A 10,068-nucleotide genomic window follows, 5' to 3' on the forward strand; every position below is an offset into this window, starting at 1 on the left:
CATGTCCCGACCACACTAGCAGATCACAACCAACGTGACTAAGAAAAGGAGCTCATTCCAGTCATCACACAGATGGAGTGACAGAATAAACTGATATATAACCATGGAAACTATTTTTCTCTGCCATGAGTCAGTTGCTGTGATCATTTTCTTTGGCAGATGTAAAGCTTTTGGTTGGTTCCACAGGAAACATAAATGACCCACACCCTCCTATCAACAATAAATTATATTCCTGTATTCACTGCAACTGGAGCAAAAGTCAACTTATTTCACCATTTCCTCCAAACTTGTCAATCAACATCAACACATAAACAAAAGATAATCAATACTGAAAGCAAATAAAGATTTGAAAAAAGCAGTCATTGACCTTGCTTGAGTTAACAGGAAAAAAACAAAATTATGAATGTCTGTGTACAGCTGACCTCTTTAAATCAGGTCCATATGGGGAAGCAGACCTAATACATAAGGTGGCTATGGTGTCAGTCTCATTATGCTCCACATGAACTCGAGGTTGCCAAGGTTCCTCTGAGCAATTCTATCACATTGATAGTCCAAGCACAGATTTTCTTGTTAAAGATACCAGCAGGATTTTTTGTTTTATTTAACACTGTGGTTATGAATTAAAAAAAGGATATTTGTGCAAAGAATGTGCCAGTTTTGTGTTTGGGGTTAGGCATCAGCCCTCAAGGCTGCCAACACCGCCAACAATTTGTCCAAGGGTCACATGATCCATATGGTCATGCTCATGAGAAAACATTTACATAACAAGAAACAGGACTGAATAGTTAGAAATGGTAAACAGTTCCTTATGGAGATGCAAATACAAACCAGCTTTCTGAATGACGTGCATAAACCAGTAAAAAACATGAAACTGAGGGTTTTTGTTTTGTTTTTAACATGTTACTCAAATAGGAAAAACATCTCATCAACACCAACATGGAAGCTGTAGACAGTCTTATTTTTTTGAAGGATTGCAGTTCAGAAAGCAGGGTTGCCTCAGCGCAGTGTTTTTGAGAATGTGCGGTTGTTCACTTTGAGCATAGCTTTAAATGTATAAGGGATTAATTAACTTAGCTAAATACATTTGATGGTTTCTTCATTTGTTCCCACAGTTTTGTTGTGTTGTGAAGTTTAATAGCCATGGTCAATTTATTCATTTTTTATAATGACAGTTGCTTGTTTTTTTTTAATTAAAAATGTAGCTTATATTGAGGCAATACTCTTTCTGTTTTTGTTTTTTTCTAAAAAAAAAAAAAAAAAGAAAGAAAAAAGTGTGTGGATCCTGGCATCCACATACCCACTACCAGGTGCACATCTGAGGGGAGTGCTGCTGTCATAATCATTCAGCTACAGGCAGAAATCCCAACAGGAATATAGGACAGGATGTCAAGTGCATCTGACCAGTTGTCTGAGGAAGTGTGCACTGGAAATACGCATCTTTTTGGACAATTAAATAAAGCCCATCCCTCACCAGCTCCCATAGCGATGACTGAAAGCAATGGAAGCTGTTCGAAACCCATCGGCCAGGAGAGCTATATATATCCTCAGGGTCTTCTCAACTCCCTCCAGCCTGAAGGGTCAACATCCTATTCTATGGTCCAATACACATCTGCTCATCCTTTGACTGTCATAAATTTTCAGTAATTCAGATTCCACAAGTTGCAAATGTGCATGTGTCAGCAGGTTTTCATTTGTATTAAAATAACAAGCACAAATCATTAATTGAATAATACAAGTGTGCATATTGTAAAGAGCAAACAGATTATAATATTTGGTTTATATTTATATATTTTACATGATCTCAGTGTGGAAATGGAAATATTTGTCTTATACATAAAAATAGTAGTGGCAAGTAAAAACCCTGAACACATGATAAAATTGTTTCAAAGACAGACTTCTTACAGAATACTACAACCCATTTAGCAATATCATATTCTAATTCTAACATTTAGGCCTACTTGCATGAAAAAAAAACATCAGGTTGGCATCTCATCAAGCTGCTTTGCGTTCTTGAGTTCTTGAGTGATTAACATAACTGTTACATAAATACCATAAAAACAAATTACTCTCTACAGGCTTCAATGTCTCTGTTGTAGTTGTCCTTTGGGAAAAGCCTTTGAATTATAAAAACTTATATTTTGCATTGGCCAGGCTCAGCTGCTAAATATAAGAATCTTACCTAATATTCACACTGTGTGAATCTCAGGAATATAGCTAAGGGCAATAACACACAGCTGTGACCATGTACATCCATTTTCTGAAGTCTGGACAGCCAGTCAGTTTTGATCGATGACTTAAAATCACCCAGGTGAAAACTGCTATAGCATGCAACACGTTGTGTTGTGTAAAATAAGCCCATCTTGGGAAACATAATAAATGCTTGTCTGGAGTTTAGGAACAAAGCTAAATAGTAAAGCCGCAGAAATCCATAGCACACTCGAGGAGAAGGATGGAGTATAAAGGTGATGGGGAGTAAATCTAATATATAAATGGCCCATGGGAAGATTCTACATCAGCATGTCATGTTTCAGTGTTAGTCATGCACAGATGTTTGAGACGAGAGCTGCTATGATACTGTCAAAGCCATATGTGCTTTGGTTTGAACAAACACTATAATCAGAGGCACTCTATAAACCAGCTGCTGAGGCCACAACTAAAAATACACAGGCAAGGTTTCACATCAAAAATTACAGATAAATATACTGGTATAATCAATTTAATGGTGAAATAAATTATTTTATAACCTCAGATATAGTAAATAACCACATCCCGTTTTTACCCTTTGATGATTTGCTGAGGTTTTGAACCCCAATCCTCTTCCTGAAGCACAGGGAGTCATTTTATTCTCTGACTCATGAGCTAAGGAACCAAGAGCCAACGCCTGTAGCCAAATAATTAACAAATGGCAAGGCTGTCGTAAGAGATATAGTAGCTGAATGATCAAAGAAGGGTGGGTGAAGCTCAGAATGCAAGATGGGAGACAGTCCATGGCTTCTGCATGTCAGTAAGGTCATAGATACATGAGAAGAAAAACTAGACCCATAACAAATGTTTAATGTTTCATTTACTTTGAAGCTCAATATTTAACTCAGTCACATGCTTGCACTCCCCTGCACACCACTTTGCCCACAGTCAAACAGCATGCAAGTTATGTAAGACAGAAGATTCTCAGTGGTCCATGGCTAGTGGTGTTTTCCCTCTTCTTCCAGTTATTACAAAAGAATACTAGACACAAGACATGGTAAACATACCAAACATTTCATTATACCTTGCAGTATCTTATTAATACATTCATGTTGGAGCGTCTTATGCTGGTCATTGTGCTGGCAACATCATTTTCCCTACCCACCTCCTACATCTCCTTATTGGGCATCAGCAATGACTCCTGGGCTAGCTGAGAGATGTGACCCCTTCAGGGTCTCCTTGGTCCCCTTTGGCCTCTTCTTAGTTGGTTCTTCCAAAAACATCTGCAAGGGAAGGGAGACACTCCATACCAGGTGCCCAACCAAAGTGGCGCACCCCAGGCCCATTAGGATCATTGCCAAAGTCGTCAAAGAGGTATGTATTTACATGAAAAAAAGAGTTCTGAAAATGAAAAAGGAAGGTATGTGCATCATAAAAGAAAATTTTATCATTGGTGACACTCAATATACCAATTGAAATTTTAATTAACATGGAAAGAGAAAAAAACTCTAAAGTTAAAAAAAAAAGAAAAAAAAAGAATTCAAATGATAAGTTTTCCTGTGACCTCTGCTAAATTGGGAGATTGGTTAATAATTGATCGTTATGCTCTCACAGAAAAGCCTTTGAGAAATTTATCACTATTAGGAAGAGCTTCTATATCACATCTGCTGACTGATGTACAAGAAAAACCTTTTAACTCTCACCATACACTCCTCATATGCTTGCACTGTCCTACGTCATTCTGCTGTTTTATATCTGGATTAATTTTGACCCTGACCCCCCCGCCATAGGATTCAACTAACACTCTACAGTGACATCTTCTGACAGATAACCATCCCCTGAGATTTTAAGGTCTTTGGGTTCCACTTTGAAGACCACCAGGCAGCTGGAGGACAGATTGATGACGGAGAGACAGCAGAAGTAGTAGTGCAGACATAGGACTTCAACAACGGGGGATCATCTAAATACGAGACTAAAAACAAATGCATGTCAAGGGCACTGATGTTATCACGGCCCACAAGTCTTATAAGACGGCTTTAACTCATCATGCTTACACTGCAGGGGGAAACTTGAGGAAAAGATATACAGAAAGTAAAAGCCAGTACAAACAAAAGACCTTCCTTTGATGTACAGAACAAAACCATTTCATTCATGAGAATGAGAGGAGGGGGTCACGGCGAGGGTACTTCACTAAACCTTACTTCCGATGTCATGCTCGGTGAACCTGGGCCAAAGATGTTGTTTTAATAGTGTGTAGAGAAATGGAACAGGAGGAGACAGCAGAGGGATAGAATAACAGGGTGTAATATCCACCAAAGTGTTTTTCTAATCACCACAGGGAGTCTGCAGGAGTGGAAGACTCTCTCCAGACCATCTCAGGTCTGGTATTAACATCATAGCCAGTGCATTAATATGTCAACTCTGCAATCACTAATAGGTGTCTTCATGTCTATGTCTCATTAACTTTACATCTCCATGGTGGATTCTAATGCATCATGTACAGGACTCAACATGAACACAAAGCCACTTGTTTTATGTTCTATGTTCATCTTTCATTAGATATTGTACCATGTGTGAAAAGTTTGTTTGGACCAGTTTTTTTAATATCATACTATGTCAAGTGCAACAGCAAAAAAGCTAATACTGTAAGGAAAATCATCTTTCAAAATCAAAGTAATAATGGGTGAATGTGTAAAACCTCCATGCATAAATTCATGTATATCACCTTCAAAACTCACCAATTTAACGGAAAACTTAAATAAAGTGAATGAACTTAAATTTTGTGCAACAATGTCCACTCCATATTTTAAAGGAAAACATGTACTTCTTACTCCACTGCATTTCAAGGCTGTATTTTGTCATTTTTTTAAAAAGATTTAACAACATATCCTATAAACCATATATTTCTAGTCAAGATTTCTGAAGGAAACTAGAATTACTAGTCGTTAACTGGTAAGGTTGCAATCACAGTTTACATCCATGTCTGTCCAGACTCATATGTAACCATGACAGTTGAGAATGCACAGAAATGGATGTTGCTGTAAAGAAGCTTCAAATTCTAAAACAAGGATGTTTCACATACATCTTCAACCCTGCAGCACAGAAGATGTGTACAATCAGCACAGCACCAAGATGGACACCCAAGATTAGTGTTACCAATTCAGTATCTGAACGAATGTCTCCCTTTCTGTTCCAGAAAAGTGTTTTTGCAGAACGTTATGATGTTATAGTAAAGTTGACCTTTGAACATTTGGATATATAAAATGTCATTACTGTCATCATTATATTTTAGATATTTGTGAGAAAGTTTGTCATAGTTAGCATGTGAAGTCATGATTTATGAGGTCAGAGTGACCACCAAAATCTAATCAGTGCATTGTTGAGTCCAAGTGGACATTTGTGCCAGATTTGAAGAAATTCCTTTAAGGTGTTCTTGAGACACGTTTTGGCACTTTGATTTGATGCAGTGTCTGCAGTGATGTGGGCGCTGTGCCAGACCTTCGTGGTGAAGAGAGAGCTGAGCCGGAAGGCGAAGCTTTCGATTTACTGGTCCATATGTGTCCCAACCCTCGCCTATGGTCATGAGATATGGGTAATGACCAAAAGACTGAGGTCACGGATACAAGCGGCCGAAATGAGTTTTCTCTGTGGGGTGGCTGGGCTCAGCCTTAAGAGATAGGGTAAGGAGCTCAGACATCCGGAGGGAGCTCGGAGTATAGCCGCTGCTCCTTCATGTCGAAAGGGGTCAGTTGAAGTGGTGCGTGCATCTGATCAGGATGCCTCCTAGGCGCCTCCCGTTGGAGGTGTTCCAGGCACGTCCCACTGGTAGGAGGCCCTGGGGCAGACCCAGAACACAAGGATTTCAAACCTCATCTGGCCTGGAAACGCCTCGGGGTCCCCCAGGAGGAGCTGCAAAGCATTGCTGGGGAGAAGGATGTCTGTAATGCTTTGCTCGGCTTGCTGCCCCCGCAACCCAGCTTCAGATAAACAGTTGAAGATGGATGGATGGATGGATGGATGGATGGATGGATGGACGGATGGATGGACGGATGGATGGATGGATGTTCTTATTGCGTTCATGAGAATGGGACGGACATATATACATATGTACGGACATATATACATATGTACGGACATATGGATGGACACTCCGAAAACATAATGCCTCCAGCCACGGCTGACGCTGGCAATGAAGGCATAAAAATAGATTTCTTATTCTGCTGCATTTGGAGGCTGTCCATAGTCATTTTGCAGTCAAAAATTTAACATAAAAACATATCAGCTCATAAAATATGATGCATTGCCCTTGATTGAACTGCCCAACAATTTATTAATTAGTAAAAATCAGCACTAGCTGGACCAGCTGGCATATTAATGCATCAACAATTTAACACACAGAAGGGAGCCATGTTTCAAAATGAGTACTTCTGATATTTACATGTTACGGCTAATACTTTGGTACTTTTACCACCATATTGGGTTTTTTTTGGGCAATAATTTGCATTTGAGTATCTGTTTTTGTACACAAATCAAATATTTCTTCAACGTGAGTGGGTCACAGCAATAATCTAGTGGAACAGCTGCTGGTATTGACATTGTAATGGGATGTTATGGAGTGTCCTGTGGTAAACATAACATTACTTCAACAAGTACCAAATTTAGACAGCATATTTCAAGAACTGAAATACAAGTGCTCATTATGGAAAATGTATGAAAAGTTCTGCAACATTCTCGCGTCTATATCATCAGTAGGGTCAGACTAGGTGATATTTAGTGGTTCACACTCACCCATTTGAAAAAAAAAACAAAAAACTTTTTTTGCACTGTTTTCAAAAAGCATTTTGCAAGCAGCACTGTTTTCAATCAGCTTTGCTGAATAGTGACAACCCACAAGCCAGTGGCATATCCCAAGGCACTGAACCCAATCTGGGTGTAGTACAAACATTCTAAATTTAATAGGACTTCAGAAAGCATCTTACTTCGCCTTGCGGTGAGTGATTCTGAGGAACAGAAACATCTGTACCTTACGTGAGATGATCTCCACATCTGGCCTGAGTCCTGATTGTTTCAGGGGTGTGGGCATGCACCAACAGCTGCAACCAACCACTCCCAGATGTTTCTGATAGGCCAAGTGTCTAGCTGTTTGTTAGGCGTGGGGTGATCTTTGATCCTACGACAGCGCTGGCTGCAGTGTTATCGTGAGGAGGCCTGAGAGGCTCTGAGAGGCACACAACGGAAGCGCAGCAACCTCACAGAAGGGCCTGTGGTGTACTGTGGTGAAAACAGGCATGGTAAAGTGGCTTCAGCTGTGGAAAAGAACTCTTTGGAAACCACCCAGCATCTCTATCCAGACCCAGTCGTGCTACTGGCATCGTAATAGAGGAAGTAAACACATAAGTATAGTATATAACCTTGTGATTTACAATTGCACCAAAAGGAAAGAGAAGAGTGTGTAATCTTTAAGTGTGTTTTATTTGAAAGAAATGGAAATCTCTGAAACTTTGTCATAAAAAATTCAAATAATGATAACTCATAAAAATATCAATGTTAATGTATTCAGCAAGATGGTGCTCAATTTCTACGCTGAAATGCTTTTTCCATCATATATCAGTGCTGAGTAGTGTAGCACATTGTGGCACGGAGGACACCGATGTCATAAATAATCCTTTTTCTTTTCCACTGCAAAAAAAGGAAGAAGTTTGCCCTTCTGCTGACATGATCACTCTGCCTGAGCTACACGTGGCTAAAACCTCTTTGAACTGATGAACATCCTGCTCCTACATCCCAGGGCTATAAAGGCCTGACCATCCCTGTCAGCGCCGTGACAGGCTTTACACACCCACCATTTTGTTTAAAAGAGAAGTGGTGCACACCAGGCCAGAACTTCAAAAATAAACATGGCATTTATGGACCGGAAAAGGCTTCACTTTGCTATGCCACTCCTGTTTCCTCTCCCATCCAGCATAGCTTGGTCCCACTGCAAGAGCACTTCAGCAACAGGTCCCAAAGAGGCAGTGGAGCAGATTTTTTTCTCATGTATTAAATACCTATGCCATGAGGTTCAAATACACGCCACTTTAGAGCTTTCACACAATGGAGAGACCCAAACCTCATTGAGGTGAAAATGCCACTAGGAACAGTGCCCTGCAAGAAATGATGACATATTGGCAGTGAACAGCTTAGTGTCAGAAAAAGCATCCATCCTCAAAGCGGTCACGAAGAGCCAACTGCATAATGTATGAATATAAATGTTTTTCTGGATGATTTAACTGTGGACTTAAGGTTGTAAAATGAATCTTTACTTCAACGAAAGTCAAGTCAAGTTGAATTTATTTTGTTTTTAAAGGTCTGGTATTGTAAAAAGTCAGATTTCTATGTCTTTTGTAATATAGAGCAGGTATAGGTTCCATATGTGACAGTATCAAAACACTCCAAGGGAAATGCACAAAGTCCATATTGAGAAATGGTGCTATACCATATAGACCGTTTCACACTTGAAACATAAACATAGTAAATGGGTCCCTTTGTAAATCCTGTTGGAATGTTTTGCAGTGTGTGTGAATTATATCAGCTGACAGGAAGTAAACATGGACCCAAGATGTTGCCTAGCAATGCAACTCCAGTGAAACAGTCTATAAAGGTAGAAAGTGCCACTTCAGTGCTGCTACAGTCATGGGCCCTGTCCAAATACCCGCACTTGCGCCCTGAGGTCTTCCCTGAAGTGCACTTGCCGAAAGTGCAGTTAGGGGTATAAGTGCCCAAGGGACTGACACTGTTTAAACAGGAGAATTGGGACAGGTGTGTACAAGTCACTTCCATTTGGGTCCAGCTGGTCCGTCTCCTAAGAGAAACATGGCGTTAGAGGAAACAACATTGTTCGCAGCACTGCTGCTGCAAATGATAAATAGATACAATCAGCGAATGATGAGGAGGACTGCAAATGATAAATAGATACAATCAGCGAATGATGAGGAGGATTAGGAGCCGCAGGAGAAGGCAGCATCTACATCAGATCCAAGTACTGATGCTGATGCCCAACCAACAGGTAAATTAAATTGTAAAGTGATGTGGACTGTATTGAAAGCTGTTCCTAAATCGAAACGTCACAACACTACAGAGGATTCTGGGTAAAATCCTTCAGCGAAGTGAGGTCTGATGCGCACTTTCGGAAGGGGTGCATTAAGGGTGCAGGTTTGCACCCCTTGATAACAACAGAAGACAATTGGGACACCCTACGCACTTACGCCCCATAGCGGGAGCGCGCAATTAAGGGGCACAAGGGCGCAAATGCGGGTATTTGGACAGGGCCATGCACAGACACAGAGAGTGCAGATATAGAGTGTGCCAGGGCTGACATCAAAACCCAGAAGTTTAGCATTGCGCTGGTTCCCGGAAGAGAAAGTGAATGTGATTTTTGCATTGCGTTTTGGATTATGTCAGAAAATAAGCTCTGTGGCTAACACAAGTTTATGATACTTACAGGTTTTGTTCAGTGAGATAATCTTCACATATGAACACCTTTCATACCGCATTTGAAGCTTAAATGGGATCGCCAGAAGTAAAAAGCTAACGTTAGGCTTTACCGTACGGTGGCCCTGAAAGGTCACAGCACTGCAACTTAAGAAAACACATGCAAAAAGACAAAATACAAGCAAATTGAGAAAACATTTTCATCAATTTGACAACAAGTGCGCAGCATTTAGAAAACGCGTTGCAAAGACCACAACACAACACATTAGAAAAACGTGCTGCAAAGACCACAACACAACAAATTAGAAAAAGCGATGCAAAGACCACAACACATTAGAAAAACGCGCTGCAAAGACCACAACACAACACATTGAAAAAAGTGATGCAAAGACCACAACACAACACAACACATTA

This window comes from Epinephelus moara, chromosome 2, assembly GCF_006386435.1.
Source record: "Epinephelus moara isolate mb chromosome 2, YSFRI_EMoa_1.0, whole genome shotgun sequence".
In the NCBI taxonomy this organism is placed as follows: Eukaryota; Metazoa; Chordata; class Actinopteri; order Perciformes; family Serranidae; genus Epinephelus; species Epinephelus moara.